The 14,286-nt window shown below is 43.4% G+C and overlaps 1 protein-coding gene and 1 pseudogene across 1 annotated transcript in view; both read left to right on the top strand.

Moving 5' to 3' along the window:
• Window positions 1-14,286, top strand: part of tsnare1 (T-SNARE Domain Containing 1) — an 840,454-nt gene that overhangs the window by 581,718 nt on the left and 244,450 nt on the right. The window lies entirely within an intron of this gene.
• LOC147114618 (leucine-rich repeat-containing protein 47 pseudogene) lies at window positions 5,541-6,482 on the top strand (annotated as a pseudogene).

Raw genomic sequence — 14,286 nt, 5'->3', positions numbered from 1 at the left:
TTTTTTCTACTTTATTACTCAGGGAGCTGTTGGCAGTTATTGCATCAACTGCTCTGATCTTTCAAAGAGGTAGCAATGTACACCTTTATAAAAGCCTGCCTTTCTGTGTCACTGCGGAAGAACCATCTCATTTAACATGAGCTGGTAGTATCGACAGGTTGACCATTTGCAGATTTTAGTCCCTTCTGGTCAAACACTCTCTGGTAAGCTGTGCTGCAGTGAGATGAAGTGCCGTAGATAAAGCATGGGTTCTTGGATTCAGTTGAGGGAACAGGGGTTAGGGGGAGGAGGTTTCAGTTAAGTGGGAATATGCCACAATAATCTGTTCAGCTTGCTTATATTCATTATGATGCCATTAACAAGGACATGGAAATGTTGAGTCACATTAATTAAAACAACACATTCGTTGTATTTAGCAACTTGTAGGCCGAGGAATTGCAATCAAGTTGTGCTCCTTAATTCACACTTAGGAGTGCTCTATGACCTACATTGGCTCCTGGTCCAGCAGTGCCTCGATTTTAAAATTCTCATCCTTGTTTTCAAATCCCTCCATAGCCTCATTATCTCTGTAACCTTCTCCTGCCCTACAATCTTCCAAGATCCCTGCGCTCCTCCAATTCTGGCCTCTTGCGCATCCCTGATTTTAATCGCTCCGCTATTGCCAACGTGCCTTCAGCTGCCTAAGCCCTAAGCTCTGGAATTCCCTCCCAATACCTCTCCGCCTCTCTACCTCTCTCTCCTCCTTTAAGATCCTCCTTAAAACCTACCTCTTTCACCTGTCCTAATATCTCCTTATGTGGCTCGATGTCAAATTTTGTTTGATAATTTCTCCTGTGAGGTGCCTTGGGATGTTTTACTACATTAAAGGTGCTATATAAATGCAAGTTGTTTAAAATTTGAAACAGCCCCGGTACCACATCCAGATATAAGACCAACTGATAACTATATCTGCTGGTAACGTCCTCCACAGTCAGACAGGCGAAGGGGGGCACTTGGCACATGCCTGGTGAGTGCAGCATTTGACTGGGAAACCTTCAAGAGCATTGATACACAGGTACTATGGACATCCAGGGTTCAGTAAGTAATGGTCCTACTATATATATTTTATTTTACGTTGAGAGTAAGCTGCTGTGCTTGTTCACTTCAGTCACATAGGCAAATCGATGTTCTACAGCGTTTGTATTAACAACTTTCGCAGATAGGAGTAGAAAAGTTTACTTTTGTTGAAAAACGCACATTATTGCGGATGACAGATTACTTGACACAGGTTCGAGCTGCTGAAAAGTAACCGACTTCTGCATATAGCCATTTTGGAATCTGTTCAGCATGGTGAAAGTGAATTTCTGTTAATCCCTGTTCTTTGATGAATAGAACCCATGGGTTTATTTTAGAAAGCCTTTGTGTCATTACAAGTAATCTTCATGCATGCAGTACATAAACAATTAACCAAACTTGCTCTAGCATTAGGTGACTGAAGTATATGCATATTTAATATTGTTACATACTCAAAGGAATATGCACACATCCATATTTATGAATAATAGGAGATTGTAATAAAATGTTGTCTAAGAAAAGATATCCCGATTTTCTTTCTATACATGATTTAAGAGTGGCTGCTGTCAGGGATTTTACATCTATAATAGCCACTTGCTCATGATTGACAAGACATTATTCCAACCTTTAAACCTTTTGAACTTTATGTGGTCAGAATCATTTTTAAAGGACTTGCTTTTGACATAAAGGTTTTGGAAAGTTCGGAAATATATGGCTGAATGGAGCTGTATTCTCCATTTTGTTTGGTTGGGACCTCAGTGCACCAGGATTTGCTGTTTATTTTTAAATTTGTTCCTGGGATGTGGGCGTTGCTGGCAAGTCTAGCATTTATTGCCCATCCCTAATTGCCCTTGAGAAGGTGGTGGTGAGCCACCTTCTTGAACCGCTGCAGGCCGTGTGGTGAAAGTACTCCCACAGTGCTGTTAGGGAGGGAGTTCCAGGATTTTGACCCACTGACGAGGAAGGAACGGCGATATATTTCCAAGTCAGGATGGTGTGAGACTTGGAGGGGAGGGGACCTAGACTCTCTCTGCCTCTTTCGCTCGGTGCAGCATGGCACTGCACTGAATATGCATTTTGGTACTGGGGCATTCAGACAAAATTTCCTCAGAAAGGGATAGAGGCAGATGCAGGCACAGTCTCATCACCTCACGTGAGATGTCCTAGATTTTCTACCGAGTAACTGAGAACAGACAGAATATCTGTGAGGAACAACAGCATGTGCACAGTGTGAGAGTTTTATGCAGTACTTCATCTTTAGCAAAACTTGTAGCCAAGTATGGGCAGAGAGGCAGTTCTAAGCCTGCGTGTGTTATATATTTAACCCTTTGAGGGTTTCATCAACGTTCGCAGGTTTAGAAAGCTTTTGGTGCTGCTCAGCAGACATCAGCTGGTCCTCCCTGTTGAGGACTGCAATATAGATTTCCAATAGAGCAGTTGTCCAAGACAATCTTGCTTGGGCTGCTGAAGAACCTCACAGTAGTTTTAGGATGTACTACGTAAAAAGTATGTATGTGCTTTAATTCGTCAGTTTGAGAAAATGCATGCGACATACAGATTGAAGATACTCTGATCTTTTTATACAATGTTATTACCTTTGCTACATTGAGCCTTGTACTAATAATACAATGCTTAATGTGTCCCTAATAAAGCTGTAGCTGTAATTAGACCTTCAGTTTTTAGTGGCTCACGAGGACGCGTGTATATTATTCATCATATGTTTAATGAGTGTAATTTGCATCTTTTTAAAGGCACAGTAGAATTATTGATTCAGTGCCTTAAAAACAAATTTCCCTTCTACCTTCTAGTTTTGTGTCTTAACTCATTGGCCTAGAAATTGGATGGTGTGGGCCTAATTTTGCGGGCACTAAATGGGCGCCTAAGCCTTCAATATGGTGGGTAAGAAGCATTCGCTCATTACAAACCGGAAATGCGTTGCCCGCCATATTGGTAAAGGCCAAAAAATAGGGGTCCAGAGTCCACACTTGAAACACGTGTTAGGCCCTTTGCATATTCAAATTAAGGACCTAATGCCTGTTTGAAGGCCCCTCTGCAGTATTAGGTTGAATGCAGCTGGCACCGGGTCAGCTGTGTTCAGGAAAACCAGTTGTACATGCGACCTAATAGGCAGTCCGTCCTTAAAGGGATCGCTGCAGGCTCCAACCAGCAAGGTAAGTGTTTAAAATATACACCCCTGAATGTGGAGCAGGGAGGGTGTGCTCTTCCCCTCGGCTCCACATTCAAACCAAGCGGGCCGCTGCTGCCTACTGCTCCCCGCCCTTCTCCACCACCACCCTCCAGAATTGCTGCCACTACCCTCCCTCCCAATCACAGCCTTCCTCCCTCCCGATCAGAGCTGCACTCCCTCCCGATCACAGCTACCCTCCCTCCCGATCACAGCTACCCACCCACCGGTGAAGGGATAATTACTAGTCCTAGCCCTTAGATTAGGCGTATTCCCCAGACGTTCACCTTCAACTAAAGTTAGAGATAGCCGAATTCTGTAAGACGCTTAATTGGGCCTAAAGGTCCAGGCTATCTCTCCCTAAAGGAAAGGAACGACTGAAGATGTTACCATCCTCCGGATAGCACTTTTAATAAGTTTAACCAGACTGTAACCTTCCGGATATTATGAGGGTCCGGAGAACCCCCGCCCAGAATTCTGCAACTCCTTGCAAAAGAGTGTACAGAAATTGAGTTCACGAGTTTGATACAGAAATACTCTGTGAGACAATTCTAAAATATATTGCTTTATTTAAGAGCCGACATACAGTTAACAGCTTGTGAGTCAATCGCAACTTTAACAGTTCATAAACAAATAGCTTACATTTCTTATCCTCAGAGATTCTTTTTCTCAAATCTTAACTTCGTACATTTTTACATTTCTTATTCTTAATTCTAATCCAGAATATGCACCAAAGTACCTTGATCCCCGAGACTCAGTGTTAAAAACTTAGAGTTGAGAGAATCGCTTTGCCCCTTTCCAGCGACTTCTGACTGTCTATCTGAAAAGCTCTATTTTTATACCTTTTTTTAGTGGTTTATCCTTTGAAGTTTTCTGCTGATGTAAGCTAATTATCTAGTCATCTTCCTGTTGACTTTTCTCTATACTTATTGCCAATTCAACTGTTAGCTTGCAGACTTCTGTCTGTTGTTTAGGTGTTTCAAAAACTTACCATAGAACACAATATGACAGTAGTATTTATTTGATGCCATTCTTATCGAAGGACTGACATTCAATTCTAAAACCACCTTAACTGGTTACAACCACAGACACCCATCTCTGTGGTGTTCCAAGTTCAATACAAACACCATGTGATTGCTTGGTGCATCTATTGAAGTCATATCTTCAAAGTGTTCTGTTGGTATCATATTTACAACATGTAAATTAAAGACACTTCAACTAGGGTGTTTGTTTTCCTAGCCATCTTAGTTGGTTATATTATATCGTGTTTCCTGTTTCATTTGATGTTACTTTTACAAAGGCACATGGTTTTTTAATATTCTGTGTTCCTGTTCGAAGTCTCAGTTTTTAACACTTTACTTGGGTCATTCCATTGTGTTTCTCCCAAACTCCAGAACTTCTGGAAGCGCCAAACTGCTATTTCAATAGGGCCATTGTTTTAGTATTTTTAACCAATTCCCATTTCAAAAGCTTGTGGTGTTTACAACTTTTGTGTTATCAAACCATCCCATCTCAGAAGCCTGTTTGCACAGCTTGTGTCATTGAGACTTTAGATTTTTAAACCCAGTACATCATGTATTAATAAAATCAGAATTCTGTTCATATGATGGTGTATTTTCTGAAATATGGCTTATTCCTTCACACCGGATCACCGGTATCCTCCCTCCTGGCCGTCCCCCTTCCCAGTCCCCTTTAAGCACTAACCTGAGGGCCACTGCTGACGTTGCAGCAGCCTGATCTTCAAGTCCTGTTCTACAGCGAGTTAATGGACACCCATTAGTTGTCTGCAGATCGCCGGCTTGATGATGATGAGGCCTGAGGCCCAATATTACGTGCATCTTGGACCTATCCATTCAAGAGCAGGAAACGCTGTCTGCACCCCCTGGGAGCCTGTTTTTGGGGACGCTCGAATTTCTAGGCCCCAACGTCTAGATAATGGAGGGTAGGTCAATCTCATGTACCTCAATTCTGCGCTGCTTATAGAAGGGATCATTTTACCCATTTGCACTTCCAGTGTGGAACTTCACCCACTGAGAGTGTATCTCAGGAATTCAAGCAGAAGTCCCCCATATTATTCCATCAATTGATGACCAAAAATCATAGAGTTGCGCGCAGCCATGTTCTGATATGTGCAAAGCTCCACATCAGCACTGTGCATTTGTAAAATTATCCCTAGAATTTCAATATTTCAAATTTTCCAGTTCTCATTATACTGAATTTGTGATATGCATTTAGCTTAATAGAGAACATCTTCATTATTAAAATGGCTACTAATCAAAATCTTTCCTTGCTGTTTACCAAAATGGGTGCTCAACATCCTTGTTTTTTGTCCCTTATTTCCAATAATTTTATTCAACCATTGAATGCTGATGCATTATTGGAGAAATTGCTTTGGGGTATAGTTTTATTGGGACAGGGAACCAAGACTCGTGAATTAATATTAATTCCCATCCAGGAGCTGGGCCCCGGAGTCAGCGAGCTGCCGGCGCTGCGGACTCTCGACCTTTCCAACAACCAGCTCACGGAGATTCCTTGCGAGCTCGCTGACTGTCCCAAGCTGAAAGAAATAAACTTCAAAGGAAACAAATTAAAAGATAAACGACTAGAAAAAATGGTGAATGGATGCCAGACCAAATCCATCTTGGACTATCTGAGGTCAGGGGGCCGTGGCAAGGGGAAAGGGAAAATGGACAGTGCGGAGAAGAATGAGCTGAAGGAGAAGGCCAGGAAGATAAAGAAAGCTGTGAAGAAGGACGATGATGGTGAATCGGATGGGATGGAAGACCTGAACAAATTGGTGGTGCGAGTGCTGCACGTTTCTGAACGTCCTTCCATGCTGGTGAAAGTCACTCTCAGTACCAAGGATGTCAGGCCTTATATTGTGTGCTGCATTGTAGAAGGAATGAACCTGCGACCGGGCAATGCACTGAAACGATTCCTCGTAGCTCAGACCAAATTACACGATGATGTCTGTCAGAGGAGAACGTTGGCAACTATTGCAACTCATGATCTACATTTGGTGAAGGGACCTTTGCTGTATGATGCCAGACCCTCCCATTCCTTGAAGTACCAGACCACAAAGAAGGTTTAAGATAAAGATTTTTCCTAGCAGATAAGGGAATTAGGGGTTACGGGGAGAGGGCAGGGAAGTGGACATGAGTCTAGATTCAGATCAGCCATGATCCTATTGAATGGCGGAGCAGGCCCGAGGGGCCGTATGGCCTACTCCTGCTCCTATTTCTTATGTTCTTATTGAGAAGGATATAAGTGGAAGGAGAGCCAGGGAGAAGCAGGCCCCGGGACGTCGGTACCACGGCGGCTGAAGATTGTCGGGCAGGAGTGCGGCAAAGGCAGAGCGAGGCGAGAGCGGACCCTATTGTGATGGCGCCGATGAAGATGGCTGCCGTCCTTGCGGGCTCCGTGCGTACCAGGCAGCTAAGTGTCCTTTGCTGCTTGGTGCGCTCGGCTCGTTAAGAAAAAAGCATTTCACTGACTGGATTTCACTTGTTGTATTTGGTTATGTGACAAATAAAATTGAAATTGAATTGAAAAAAATTGAATTGAATAATATTCATGTAGTTGAAGGGACAAAGACTACTGAAGCACCCCTAGATATCAATTGTACATGTTTAATTAAATTAAAGTTCCTTAGAAAGCAACTCACATCAGGTTTTACTCATTCATGGTTTAAATATTAGTTTCAGCAAAAGTTGATGGCAAGAAGAGACTGAGCAGTCCAGTACCTTAGAACAGAGTTTAGAATTCAGTGCTGACAGATAAGATGACATTCTCCTTCCACTCCTGACTGTCAAGGACTCGGATGAAATAAGATTGTGTTAATCCAAACCTATTTCATGGTAGATGCAGGCAGACCTACAAAGTGTCAATTATTAGGAGTGACAATCTGCATATGTGACCTATTGTGATCATATCATTCTGAGAAGGAAGCACAGCTTCATATTTCAAATAGATTTGCAATCAATTTTTCTTGCCAATCATAAATGTCACTCCTATCATTTTCCTGAAATGTTCCCTGGCAGGTGAAAGAAGGCTGACACAGCTAGTTTTACCTTTCATTGAGGTTGTTTTTCCATCTTTTGATTTTTCTTTTACCATTTTGTATGATTAAATGTCCTTTTTAAATGCAGAATCCAAGCATGAACTTTTGCTAGTTGGGCCTTCACTGTAGCAGACACAGGCCTTTTTGAGAAAGCAAAGTGAATGGTCAAGGCTCAGAGTAAGACCGACAGAAATGCAACTCAAGATCAAGAAATAGTAATTTTGCGATGGCCATCTTGAGTTTTAAAATCCAGTAGAATATAGAAAGAAAGGAAAACTGAGGGCAGTGAGAAATGTCTCAGTTGTGTGGTGCCGGTAAAGAATGAATTAAAGTAGTACAACAATTTGCATTTACATAGCGCCTTTAACATAGTAAAACATCCCAAGTAGATTAATGCAGATTCAAGAAGGATGGAGGGAGGGGAAAGTGTATGCAGGGTGATGTATTTGGAGCTCCTGGGTCCTGGCAGTTACCGCACAAAGTTGAGGAGAAGCATCCGGGAAGGCACCGAACACCTCGAGTCTTCGCCGGGAGCAAGCAGAAGCCAAGCGCAGGCAGCGGAAGGAGCGCACATCAACCCAAGCACCCCAACCACCGTCTGCCCCACCTGTGACGGAGACTGTAGGTCCCACATTGGACTCATCAGTCACCTGAGAACTCATTTTTAGTGTGGAAGCAAGTCATCCTTGGTTCCGAGGGACTGCCTAAGAAGATTTGGAGCGTAGAATGAGCAAGGGAGGAAAGTTCACTTACTGTAATAGAAAGAAAGAAAAACTTGCATTTATATAGCGCCTTTCACAACCAGAGGTTGTCCCAAAGCGTCTTACAGCCAATCAAGTACTTTGAGGTGTAGTCACTATAATAGTGTCAATAAATCAGAGAAAGGGAGAGAAGAAAGGATACAATGAAGTTAGAGATTAGTGGTCAAAGAGGAATTGCCCATCATAGGACAAGTTTTTTTCTTCTATTCCGTTCAGGAATACAAAGCAATGTCAGAAATATCTCATCAGATTTGGAAGCAGCATTTAAGTCGTGGATAAATTTGGTGCCTGATAAGGGAAAGGAAGTGTTTGGCACGAAATGAAATTGAGCTATTTAGAGGCGGTTTACAGCACACATGTACAGGAACTGACATGCACATGATCCACAAAGAACCAAATGTGATTCAACTGTCTGCTTTCCCCCCCAGTGCGTGCTATAATTTCACCTCTAGGCAGCGCATGTTTCCACAGTGTAATCTTTCACACTTTCCCACCTTGAAAAATATGGTTCATATTTTATTATTTTAAAATCAGCACAGCAGTAATTGAGACAGATAACAGCAGTGACTTCTCACCTTTTAATACAAACTAGGATAAATGCAGGCAATTCGCTCACATTTGGCATTGTTACGGCTTTTATGTGTATCTTAGCGTCAGCTCCTACAGATAGGTGCTGTAAACTGGGTAAATGATATGGCCACGGTACCAGGGAAGCTGATCATTGATGAGAGAAACTGTGCTGGCGATGGAGGGACCAGAGAGGTAAATGAAATACTCTCCTGTCTCCAAGGGTGCACACCACCAGTAGAAGTAGCCCACAGGTTCTGTTTAATACCTGTACAATACGTGCACTCATATTAGATTTACACAATATATTCTGATAGCCAATAAAAATACATGGCAGATTATTCAGGATCTGTAAAAAGAAAGGACAGGTTATATTCTACTGTTACTGAATTGAGCAATTGTATCAAATGTCCTGCTCTGATATTGAAAAGTTTGAAAGAGAAAGTTTGAATCAAAGGATTCATTTTAATTGCTATGGGGCAGCAGACCAGCTGCCCATTTTACACCCTGCCCATTGGAAAGGAAAGTTGTGCAGGGTGTAAAACCAACCCACCCCGCCTGTTTCCGGCCCGGAGGGAACAGTGAAAATTGACCCCATGTGCTTTTTGAATGGGTGTTATGATTTCTCCCAGATATCACTCTGTGTTCTTTGACAAGGACCACTCCCATAAGCGAGCCCTCAGTCCCTAGAACCAACCTTTGACTGTGGTAATTTAGCATTGCCCAGGTTCAAACTCTTGTTGTTGTAATTTGTTCACTGGAAATGTCACAAGTCTGCTTGAGTTCTAGTCTTGATTGGAAGAAGAATATCCACTCCATGGGTGTGATTTTAACCTAACTCGCCGGGCGGGAAGCCCACAGGATCGGGTGCAACGCTGGTTTTACAGCCTGCCCAATATTACTCTCTATTGACTTCAATGGTTAGACCACACTTGGCTGTGTGCATTTCTGGTCTTCATAGTACCAAAACGATATTGAAGTTCTAGAGCAATTACAGAAAAGATTTACAAGGATTTTACCAGAAGTGAGAGGATGCAACTGTCAGGAAAAACTGAGCAGGCTGGGCTCTTTTCTCTGGAAGAGAGAAGATTAAGAGAAGACCTGGGTGAATTCTTTAAAGCTATGAAGGGGTTCAATAGAGTGAACATGGAGAAACTGTTTCCACTTGTAGGTGTATCCAGAACAAGGGGGCATAAATATATGATGGCCACTAACCGATCAAATAAAAAAAAAATAGATGAATTTCTTTACAGAGTGTGATGAGAATGTGGAAACTGCTACCACATGGAATGAAAAAGAAAGACTTGCATTTATATAGCGCCTTTCACGACCACCGGACGTCTCAAAGTGCTTTACAGCCAACGAAGTACTTTTCGAGTGTAGTCACTGTTGTAATGTAGGGATGGTTGAAGCATTGATGCATTTGAGGGGAGGCTTGATGCACACCTGAGGGAGAAGGGAATAAAGGGATCCTGGGACAGGGTGGGAAGAACGAGAGGAGGCTCATTTGGAGTATAAACACTGGCATAGAGAGTTAGGTTGAATGGCCTGTTTCTGTGCTGTAGATTCTGTGTAATTCTATAAGACTCCAGAGCTCTGGGAGGACCCTGGACGAAGTTCCTAATTATTCAACAGGTTGAGGAGTTTCAGAATCAATGGTCAACATCCATTGTAATCACAGTGTCATCAACCAGAAAATTCACCAGGGCAGCTGATTACAGTTTCAATTCATGCTACATTGACGGATACAATTAAACCACTTAGGGGGTAACTTTAACCTAACGCAGCCGGCGGGAAAGTGATGGGATCAGATTGGACACCATTTTACACCCCGTCCGATTTTATTTTCCATTGAAACCAGTGAATAGTAAAATTGGGCAGGGTGTAAAATCGTGCAGGGAGTAAAACGGGCGGCCAATCCAATCCTGGTAAATTTCCCACTGAGCGGGTTAAGTTAAAATTACCCCCTCAAATGTTTTGTACATTTGTTGCATCGAGCAGAGTGTTACAGGTCTTGTTCATAACATTATCTGGATCATTTAACGTAAACCATAGCAATTCAAACAGATTTTAATGCAGCAATTTTACTCCTAGTATCTGCCCCAGTTCACCTCCATGTGGAATATTGCATATACAGGAAACTCTCTTTTTACCGGCACCTAAATAACCGGAAATCTCTCTTAACCGGCAAAATTCAGGAGTAGGTTCAGGTAAGTTTTACTTCATATTAGTGGCCGTGTAACCGGGGTGGATCTGTGGCCGTGTAACCGGGGTTCCTGCACCTGTTGCCATGCAACAGGGACTCCTGGATCTGTGGCCGTGTAACCGGGGTTCCTGCACCTGTTGCCATGCAACAGGGACGCCTGGATTTGTGGCCGTGTACGGGGCTCTCGTACTTTAGTAAGTATACCTCTCTGTAATCCGGACTTTTTGATCAACCGGCAGCACGCCGGTCCCGTCGGTGCCGGATAAAAAAGAGTTTCCTGTAATTAAATAAACTGTATTGACCCTGGTGCCATAGGCACCTGGTGCCCTGAGGTTTCTAATGAAAGCTGAGCTATCAGACAGGAATTATGTAGTGATGAGATGAAAATAAATAACTTTGCTGCTTTGCAGTCAATCCCTGTGTGCCAGTCGCCCTCTGGTACCATTCCGAAGTTGCCAATCTTTAGCCAAGACGGAGACTAGTGACAGGCTATTTGACTGTGGGGGCATGACAGCCAAGCCCAGTCCTGTCCTCACCTGATGTCCACTCACGCACTTTTCCAGCAAGTGTTACTGGACTGCATTCAGAAGTGGGGAAATCTGGCTGATTTTTTTTTCCCCCTCCCCCAGTCCGGGAGCACGAAGACCAGTTGTAGCATCCGAACACTTGCTAAAATCAACTCCCTCAGCAGGGACTGTGAATTAAACCAAACCTTATGGTCTGTAATGCTCAGTTACACACTGCCTTTAGCGACTGAACCATCAGGAAGATCATTAGGGACCTTTTCGTACATCTGTTTTTGGAGGTTGTAAGTAAAATGTTACAAAATGAATTTGAGCTCTAATCCTGGATGCCAAGAGTTACTTCAATTGTTGTACAGTCTTAGAGACAAATGGATCAGTCAACTAACCACCAATATTACATTCGTCAAAAATCTAAGTAACATAAGTCATGTACATCTGGGAGGATGATGTTAAATCAGAGTAACAGTCTTCATTATAGCTAGAGCGGCGATTTTACAACATATGTGACTCTTTAATAACGATGAACAGTGGGTCACTGAGGAAAGTAGTGCTTTTTAATCTATCTTCCCAGTTTTCCCCGTTCTCTGCTGAAGGTGCTGGCTCATGCTGAGGTTCCATGGATGCTGGAAGCCCTCTAATTTCTCGTGCAAGTGGCCATTCGGAATAGCTGTTGGCGAGCCTGGGAGTCATCACAACAGAGCCCGATTCCTGCCCCCAGCTGGTATTCATGCATGCGCACTTTCCAGCTGGATTCAATGCATAGTGATCAGGCGCGGCAACCAGGTTTATTTTCGTACTTGCTAGGCCAGGGGCGCTGGGGTTAATTGTGGTGCCGACTGCGGCTCCTGGCTCAGATCAGCTAACGCAGCACGGAGCAAGGGGACCAAATCTGCAACCACTATTTTCTGTACGGCTGGTTTCCACTCTTGGCAATGCACTGACCAACGAAGGCATCGGGAGCACAAAAAAAAAACCTGGCAGGACATTGCAGTGATCTAAGGCCATTTGTAGTCCAACTAAAAGTGGAATTTACTCAGGCGAGTAATTGCGGCCCTGAACCTGAATCTAAGCACGGTGTGGCTTGTATTATTGGAATGTGCTGTCATTGTTGATTTGGTCAGTGTAGTCAAACACTTCTAGCATATGCTTTCTTTTGCTACTGCTATCACAAGTTTTGAAGAACAACGCCAGAGAAATCTATACAAGCTGGATTTTATCATTCCCAAATGATGAGTCGTTCTTATCTGGAGTGCATGTTATACTTTTGAAGCCAAATCATTTAAATTAAGTGTCACAACAAGCCTGGTGTTATTGTGGAGGCTCCATGCACAACAAAAGAAACCCTGGAAGCTCTGACTGTTTGTCGGAGTTTGATTCAAACACACAGTTGCTGCTTTCTTTCTGGAGCCACTAGAAAGCTCAGTGAGGTGCGGCGGTAAACAGAGGAGAACAGATGGCTGGGAGCAGGCAACACTCAAGGGACGAGGATGACACCACAAACCGTGAATGCAAAGCTCTAGCAGCTTACACTGTCATCCTAACACACTCTCAGCTGTGTTTTCCTTGCTTGGAAACACTCCCGTCCACGACCCCGAGCTTTTCCATTCAGCATTTGATAAAGGTTTCAATGCACTTTTTTTTAAGCCCACTAAGCACTGCCATTGTGTCCATCAACTCGGTCGCATGATAGAGGAAGATTAACAAGGTTTTATATTGGACTCCTGCTAAAAAGCCTGTACGTGGAGACATCAGGTAAGATCAGGATCAGCTCTGATGGTGTTTGCGGTCCACTATGCTGTCAGCGTCCAATATATAGGCTCACGTTTGAAGAATAGTCACTTGGACCAAGCACTGGAGGGCTGCTGGTGCCTGTGAGTCTGTAACCTAGCCATGAGTCAATATCTTTTGGACAGTAGGGAGGAATGGGGGAGGCATTGGCAGAAAACACACACAGACAGTTCAGTTGTTGCCACACTTTTTTTTTCTGAAATTGAATTCCCATCGCTCACTCTTTCGCTGCCTTCTGCTACTATTCTCTTTTTTCTATTTCTTTCCTCAGCCATGCTATCCTGTTGTTCCTCCTGTATGTCTTTGCTCTGATTTTTCTTTCAAACAACTTGCATTCATATAGTGCCTTGAATGTAATAAAACATCGCAAGGGGCTTCACGGGAACGTAATCAGGCAAATATTTACACCGTGTCAAATAAGGAGCATTAGGACAGGTGACGAGGTAAGTTTTAAGGAGCGTCTTAAAGGAGGCGAGAGAGGCGGAGAGGTTTAGGGAGGTAATTCCAGAGTTTAGGGCCTAGACTGGTGAAGACATGGCCGCCAATAGTGGGGCGAAGGAGTGGTGGGGGAGAATTGCAGTGTTTTCAGAGGGTTGTAGGGCTGGAGGAGGTTACAGAGATGGGGAGGGGCAAGGCCATGGAAAGATTTGAACACGAGGATGAGAATTTAAAAATTGGGAGCCAATGTAGTTTAGCGAGCACAAGGGTGATGGGTGGATGGGACGGTGTGAGTCTGGATGAGTTTTCTCTGGCTTATTCACAGAATCACAGAAACCCCACAGTGCAGATAGAGGCCATTTCGGCCCATCGAGCCTGCACCGACACATATCCCACCCAATCCCCGTAACCCCTACACCAATACATATCCCACCCAATCCCCGTAACCCCTACACCAACACATATCCCACCCTATCCCTGTAACCCCACATATTTAATCCCCCTAACACTAAGGGTCAATTTATCATAGCCAATCAACCTAACCCTTCAATTTCTTCTTTCTCTGCCTGTTCTTCCTGGAACGTAGGAATTTTTACAAACCGAAAAGAACCGTTAAACTCAAGAAGCCTATACCTTATTTCAGAGTCTAACCCCACTTACCCACCTTACACCATAGACACAAACAGAAACGTGTGTAGACAGTT

This window comes from Somniosus microcephalus, chromosome 7 (genome assembly GCF_052327205.1).
Source record: "Somniosus microcephalus isolate GS21.2 chromosome 7, FLI_Smic_1.0, whole genome shotgun sequence".
In the NCBI taxonomy this organism is placed as follows: Eukaryota; Metazoa; Chordata; class Chondrichthyes; order Squaliformes; family Somniosidae; genus Somniosus; species Somniosus microcephalus.
Note: the sequence above shows the minus strand (reverse complement) of the source record. Positions and strands in the feature narration are given on the sequence as shown.